Source organism: Heptranchias perlo, unplaced genomic scaffold (assembly GCF_035084215.1).
Source record: "Heptranchias perlo isolate sHepPer1 unplaced genomic scaffold, sHepPer1.hap1 HAP1_SCAFFOLD_1099, whole genome shotgun sequence".
Classification (NCBI taxonomy): domain Eukaryota; kingdom Metazoa; phylum Chordata; class Chondrichthyes; order Hexanchiformes; family Hexanchidae; genus Heptranchias; species Heptranchias perlo.
Window position 1 is genome coordinate 1 of NW_027138319.1, and position 7500 is coordinate 7500.

Genomic DNA, 7500 nt, shown 5'->3' on the forward strand with positions numbered 1-7500 from the left:
ATATAATTCAAAGTGCAAAATAACTTGGCGTCGTTGACTTTAAACAAGCAGGGTCTGCTTCCAAATGAAAGCTGCGCTCCCGAACTGGACTGTCTGTCTGTCTGTCTGTCTGCTTGTCAAGGGGAGGAAAAGGCGGCGGTGGTGGTGAGGGTGGAGCTATACGCTCAGGAGGGGAGACTTTCTTTCAGAGGTGCCAATTAATCTGTAGCAGAAAGTCATCCCCCCCGACCGGGATTCGAAGCCCGGTCCTGACCACGAGACCACCGGGGAGAGCTGCCTCAAGTCCCTGAGGGACCTGGACACGAGGCCGAGGACACACGCACGCCTGCTGCACTGGCAGCAGCGACCAGCAGGGGGCTGACCGGCTGATCCTTCCCTTTCACAGGCAGGCTTTTGGCCCTCGCTGAAACGACAAAGGTGTTCAGAAGGAAGTCCTGGGGGGAAGGCAGGCAGGGAGGGACGGACACAGGGAAGTCCGCACAAAACAGGTCCCCTGGAACCTCTGACCCAGAAAAACGGGTTCCTGGTGAAAGCAGTCCTGCCATTGACAGGACAATGGACAGGGCCCGGCAGCTTGAGACACATCTTTCTTTCAATAAGCAAGTTCTTTTTAAAAAAGTTTCCTTCCACAGCAGCTCTGAGTGAGAGAGAGAGAGAGAGAGAGAGAGAGACACTGACTGACTGACTGATACTGACACCGACACACACACACACACATACTATTTATTATTATTTTAAACGACAAAGGTGTTCAGAAGGAAGTCCTGGGGGGAAGGCAGGCAGGGAGGGACGGACACAGGGAAGTCCGCACAAAACAGGTCCCCTGGAACCTCTGACCCAGAAAACCGGGTTCCTGGTGAAAGCAGTCCTGCCATTGACATGACAATGGACAGGGCCCGGCAGCTTGAGACACATCTTTCTTTCAATATGCAAGTCCTTTTTAAAAAAGTTTCCTTCCACAGCAGCTCTGAGTGAGAGAGAGAGAGAGAGAGAGAGAGAGAGAGACACTGACTCACTGACTGATACTGACACCGACACACACACACACACACACACACACACACACACACATATTATTTATTATTATTTTAAACGACAAAGCTGTTCAGAAGGAAGTCCTGGGGGGAAGGCAGGCAGGGAGGGACGGACACAGGGAAGTCCGCACAAAACAGGTCCTTTGGAACCTCTGACCCACAAAACCGGGTTCCTGGTGAAAGCAGTCCTGCCATTGACATGACAATGGACAGGGCCCGGCAGCTTGAGACACATCTTTCTTTCAATATGCAAGTTCTTTTTAAAAAAGTTTCCTTCCACAGCAGCTCTGAGTGTGAGGGAGAGAGAGAGAGAGACACTGACTGACTGACTGATACTGACACCGACACACACACACACACACACACACATATTATTTATTATTATTTTAAATTGATTTTTAGAACAGGGAGATGGAAAAGGGGCTTGCTCTGTCCACTCCACGCATCGACCCAGTATTGCAGTGTTTCTGGGAACGGTGCAGCTCCCTGTGGGGAGATATTCAAAAGGAAAAACAGCTCTTTCCCAGTGTCTCTGAGTGTGTGTGTGTGTGTGTGTGTGTATTATTACTGAGAATAAAGCTGATATCTCTCTCTCTCTCTCTCTCTCTCACTCAGAGCTGCTGTGGAAGGAAACCGTTTTAAAAAGACCTTTCTCAGCTCAGTGGTATTTTTTTCTTCTCCAAGGCTGAGTGCCGCTCGCACGTAGCGATATAATTCAAAGTGCAAAATAACTTGGCGTCGTTGACTTGAAACAAGCAGGGTCTGCTTCCAAATGAAAGCTGCGCTCCCGAACTGGACTGACTGTCTGTCTGTCTGTCTGTCTGTTTGTCAAGGGGTGGAAAAGGCGGCGGTGGTGGTGAGGGTGGAGCTTTACGCTCAGGAGGGGAGACTTTCTTTCAGAGGTGCCAATTAATCTGCAGCAGAAAGTCATCCCCCCCGACCGGGATTCGAAGCCCGGTCCTGACCACATGACCACCGGGGAGAGTTGCCTCAAGTCCCTGAGGGACCTGGACACGAGGCCGAATACACACGCACGCCTGCTGCACTGGCAGCAGCGACCAACAGGGGGCTGACCGGCTGATCCTTCCCTTTCACAGGCAGGCTTTTGGCCCTCGCTCAAACGACAAAGGTGTTCAGAAGGAAGTCCTGGGGGGAAGGCAGGCAGGGAGGGACGGACACAGGGAAGTCCGCACAAAACAGGTCCCCTGGAACCTCTGACCCAGAAAAACGGGTTCCTGGTGAAAGCAGTCCTGCCATTGACATGACAATGGACAGGGCCCGGCAGCTTGAGACACATCTTTCTTTCAATATGCAAGTCCTTTTTAAAAAAGTTTCCTTCCACAGCAGCTCTGAGTGAGAGAGAGAGAGAGAGAGAGAGAGAGACACTGACTCACTGACTGATACTGACACCGACACACACACACACACACACACACACACACACACACACATATTATTTATTATTATTTTTAATTGATTTTTAGAACAGGGAGATGGAATAGGGGCTTGCTCCGTCCACTCCACGCATCGACCCAGTATTGCAGTGTCTCTGGGAACGGTGCAGCTCCCCGTGGGGAGATATTCAAAAGGAAAATCAGCTCTTTCCCAGTGTCTCTGTGTGTGTGTGTGTGTGTGTGTGTGTATTATTACTGAGAATAAAGCTGATATCTCTCTCTCTCTCTCTCTCCCTCTCTCTCTCTCACTCAGAGCTGCTGTGGAAGGAAACCTTTTTAAAAAGAACTTTCTCAGCTCAGTGGTATTTTTTTCTTCTCCAAGGCTGAGTGCCGCTCGCACGTAGCGATATAATTCAAAGTGCAAAATAACTTGGCGTCGTTGACTTGAAACAAGCAGGGTCTGCTTCCAAATGAAAGCTGCGCTCCCGAACTGGACTGACTGTCTGTCTGTCTGTCTGTTTGTCAAGGGGTGGAAAAGGCGGCGGTGGTGGTGAGGGTGGAGCTTTACGCTCAGGAGGGGAGACTTTCTTTCAGAGGTGCCAATTAATCTGCAGCAGAAAGCCATCCCCCCCGACCGGGATTCGAAGCCCGGTCCTGACCACGAGACCACCGGGGAGAGTTGCCTCAAGTCCCTGAGGGACCTGGACACGAGGCCGAATACACACGCACGCCTGCTGCACTGGCAGCAGCGACCAACAGGGGGCTGACCGGCTGATCCTTCCCTTTCACAGGCAGGCTTTTGGCCCTCGCTGAAACGACAAAGGTGTTCAGAAGGAAGTCCTGGGGGGAAGGCAGGCAGGGAGGGACGGACACAGGGAAGTCCGCACAAAACAGGTCCCCTGGAACCTCTGACCCAGAAAAACGGGTTCCTGGTGAAAGCAGTCCTGCCATTGACATGACAATGGACAGGGCCCGGCAGCTTGAGACACATCTTTCTTTCAATATGCAAGTTCTTTTTAAAAAAGTTTCCTTCCACAGCAGCTCTGAGTGAGAGAGAGAGAGAGAGAGACACTGACTCACTGACTGATACTGACACCGACACACACACACACACACACACACACACACACACACATATTATTTATTATTATTTTTAATTGATTTTTAGAACAGGGAGATGGAATAGGGGCTTGCTCCGTCCACTCCACGCATCGACCCAGTATTGCAGTGTTTCTGGGAACGGTGCAGCTCCCCGTGGGGAGATATTCAAAAGGAAAATCAGCTCTTTCCCAGTGTCTCTGTGTGTGTGTGTGTGTGTGTGTGTGTATTATTACTGAGAATAAAGCTGATATCTCTCTCTCTCTCTCTCTCCCTCTCTCTCTCTCACTCAGAGCTGCTGTGGAAGGAAACCTTTTTAAAAAGAACTTTCTCAGCTCAGTGGTATTTTTTTCTTCTCCAAGGCTGAGTGCCGCTCGCACGTAGCGATATAATTCAAAGTGCAAAATAACTTGGCGTCGTTGACTTGAAACAAGCAGGGTCTGCTTCCAAATGAAAGCTGCGCTCCCGAACTGGACTGACTGTCTGTCTGTCTGTCTGTTTGTCAAGGGGTGGAAAAGGCGGCGGTGGTGGTGAGGGTGGAGCTTTACGCTCAGGAGGGGAGACTTTCTTTCAGAGGTGCCAATTAATCTGCAGCAGAAAGCCATCCCCCCCGACCGGGATTCGAAGCCCGGTCCTGACCACGAGACCACCGGGGAGAGTTGCCTCAAGTCCCTGAGGGACCTGGACACGAGGCCGAATACACACGCACGCCTGCTGCACTGGCAGCAGCGACCAACAGGGGGCTGACCGGCTGATCCTTCCCTTTCACAGGCAGGCTTTTGGCCCTCGCTGAAACGACAAAGGTGTTCAGAAGGAAGTCCTGGGGGGAAGGCAGGCAGGGAGGGACGGACACAGGGAAGTCCGCACAAAACAGGTCCCCTGGAACCTCTGACCCAGAAAAACGGGTTCCTGGTGAAAGCAGTCCTGCCATTGACATGACAATGGACAGGGCCCGGCAGCTTGAGACACATCTTTCTTTCAATATGCAAGTTCTTTTTAAAAAAGTTTCCTTCCACAGCAGCTCTGAGTGAGAGAGAGAGAGAGAGAGACACTGACTCACTGACTGATACTGACACCGACACACACACACACACACACACACACACACACACACATATTATTTATTATTATTTTTAATTGATTTTTAGAACAGGGAGATGGAATAGGGGCTTGCTCCGTCCACTCCACGCATCGACCCAGTATTGCAGTGTTTCTGGGAACGGTGCAGCTCCCCGTGGGGAGATATTCAAAAGGAAAATCAGCTCTTTCCCAGTGTCTCTGTGTGTGTGTGTGTGTGTGTGTGTGTGTGTGTGTGTGTGTGTATTATTACTGAGAATAAAGCTGATATCTCTCTCTCTCTCTCACTCAGAGCTGCTGTGGAAGGAAACCTTTTTAAAAAGAACTTTCTCAGCTCAGTGGTATTTTTTTCTTCTCCAAGGCTGAGTGCCGCTCGCACGGAGCGATATAATTCAAAGTGCAAAATAACTTGGCGTCGTTGACTTTAAACAAGCAGGGTCTGCTTCCAAATGAAAGCTGCGCTCCCGAACTGGACTGACTGTCTGTCTGTCTGTCTGTCTGTCTGTTTGTCAAGGGGAGGAAAAGGTGGCGGTGGTGGTGGTGGTGAGGGTGGAGCTTTACGCTCAGGAGGGGAGACTTTCTTTCAGAGGTGCCAATTAATCTGCAGCAGAAAGTCATCCCCCCCCAACCGGGATTCGAAGCCCGGTCCTGACCACGAGACCACCGGGGAGAGTTGCCTCAAGTCCCTGAGGGACCTGGACACGAGGCCGAATACACACGCACGCCTGCTGCACTGGCAGCAGCGACCAACAGGGGGCTGACCGGCTGATCCTTCCCTTTCACAGGCAGGCTTTTGGCCCTCGCTCAAACGACAAAGGTGTTCAGAAGGAAGTCCTGGGGGGAAGGCATGGAGGGACGGACACAGGGAAGTCCGCACAAAACAGGTCCCCTGGAACCTCTGACCCAGAAAACCGGGTTCCTGGTGAAAGCAGTCCTGCCCCGCCCTGCCATTAACATGACAATGGACAGGGCCCGGACCAGGCGCAGCGGACGGTAGCGAGCAGTCGGAGGGTGAAAATCCGCCAGTGGGTGAAAAGGAGAGCCGTGCGGTGAGAGGAGGCGGAAAGCGGTTCGCAGACTTTCGCTGTACCTCCGGCGGGCAGCGCCGCACCTCCGAGCGCTCGGTACCGTCCGCTGCGCCTCGTCCTGCCGCACGCGACGAGCCGTCCCCGGAGGAAATCGGCCTCGGCCCTCCTGAGATATCAGCCTCCATACGGGCGTCACAAATCAGTGGACATGGTCAGCTGCAAAGCAGTGTCATTACAACCTTTCATAAACGACAGGGCAGCACCGCACCGCACTGCACTGCACCCCACACTACATCACACTTGCCTGCCTGCCTGCCTGCCGGCCTGCCGCTGCCTACTCTCACCAGCGGACCAAAGTGAGGATAACACCCCGAAGCAAGCATCTCCCTTGCCGCCCACCAGCCCACACCATTCCCCTTGCCTGCCTCCCACAAATTCCACCAGCGAGGCAAAGTGAAAATCAACCCCCAAAAAACGCACTCCACACCGGCCATCGCCCGCTATACACCCCCCCCCCCCCCCCCCCGGGGCGAATATTAAGCCCGAGAACACCGACTGTAACCAACCGCAGTGAAAAGTTGAAGTGGCAACTCATTAACCAGATTTACACTTGGCAACTCATAAACCAAATGAACAAAAAATCTGGTTAATGAGTTGCCCAAAATAAATCTGGTTAATGAGTTGCCACTTCAACTTTTCACTGCGGTTGGTTACAGTCGGTGTTCTCGGGCTTAATATTCACCCCGGGGGGGCGGGGTGGGTGATTCTGGGGGTAGTGTCCGGGAGGGTGAGCCTTTTATTCGGCAGGAGGCGTGTGGGGAAATCATCAACCTGTCAGACGATGAGTTGTCACAAATGCCATTGCTTAATGAAAGCTGCGCTCCCGAACTGGACTGACTGTCTGACTGTCTGTCTGTCCGTTTGTCAAGGGGAGGAAAAGGCGGTGGTGGTGGTGAGGGTGGAGCTTTACGCTCAGGAGGGGAGACTTTCCTTCATGCCAATTAATCTGCAGCAGAAAGTCATCCCCCCCCGACCGGGATTCGAAGCCCGGTCCTGACCACGAGACCACCGGGGAGAGCTGCCTCAAGTCCCTGAGGGACCTGGACACGAGGCCGAGGACACACGCACGCCTGCTGCACTGGCAGCAGCGACCAGCAGGGGGCTGACCGGCTGATCCTTCCCTTTCACAGGCAGGCTTTTGGCCCTCGCTCAAACGACAAAGGTGTTCAGAAGGAAGTCCTGGGGGGGAGGGAGGGAGGCAGGGAAATCAGCACAAAGCAGGTCCCCTGGAATCTCACACCTGCGTCCCAGAAAACAGGTCTCCTGGTCAAAGCAGTCCTGCCCCGTCCTGCCATTAACGTGACAATGGACAGGGCCCGGCAGCTTGAGACACATCTTTTTTTCAATATGCAAGTTCTTTTTAAAAAGGTTTCCTTCCACAGCAGCTCTGAGTAAGAGTGAGAGAGAGAGAGAGAGAGAGAGAGACTGACACTGACACTGACACTGACACTGACACACACACACACACACACACACACACACACACACCGTCTCCCATCCGATTGGTGGACTATGGGATTGAAAATCGAACTTTGAGTTTCAATGCAGGGGGGAGAGCGCGAACGCAGCCCCTCCCAACTACCACACGCGCGTTGTTGTTGTTGTAATATAGAACTGCAAGTTGCCGTTGTCGTGGTCGTTTCGAATCAGCACAAAGTAGGTGCCTCCCTGGAATGTCACACCTGCGTCCCAGAAAACAGGTCTCCCGGTCAAAGCAGTCCCGCCCCGCCCTGGGATTAACATGACAACGGACAGGGCCCAGTCAGGGAGCAGCTTGAGAGACACCTTTCAATAGGCGCTTCTGAAACA

The 7500-nt window shown here is 52.6% G+C and overlaps 4 pseudogenes; all 4 read left to right on the forward strand.

The window, feature by feature from the left end:
• The first annotated feature begins 1404 nt into the window (after positions 1-1404).
• LOC137307731 (U2 spliceosomal RNA) lies at positions 1405-1521 on the forward strand (annotated as a pseudogene).
• A 965-nt stretch (positions 1522-2486) lies between these two features.
• Positions 2487-2603, forward strand: LOC137307738 (U2 spliceosomal RNA; annotated as a pseudogene).
• A 961-nt stretch (positions 2604-3564) lies between these two features.
• On the forward strand, positions 3565-3681 carry LOC137307745 (U2 spliceosomal RNA; annotated as a pseudogene).
• A 961-nt stretch (positions 3682-4642) lies between these two features.
• Positions 4643-4759, forward strand: LOC137307746 (U2 spliceosomal RNA; annotated as a pseudogene).
• Positions 4760-7500: the final 2741 nt, after the last annotated feature.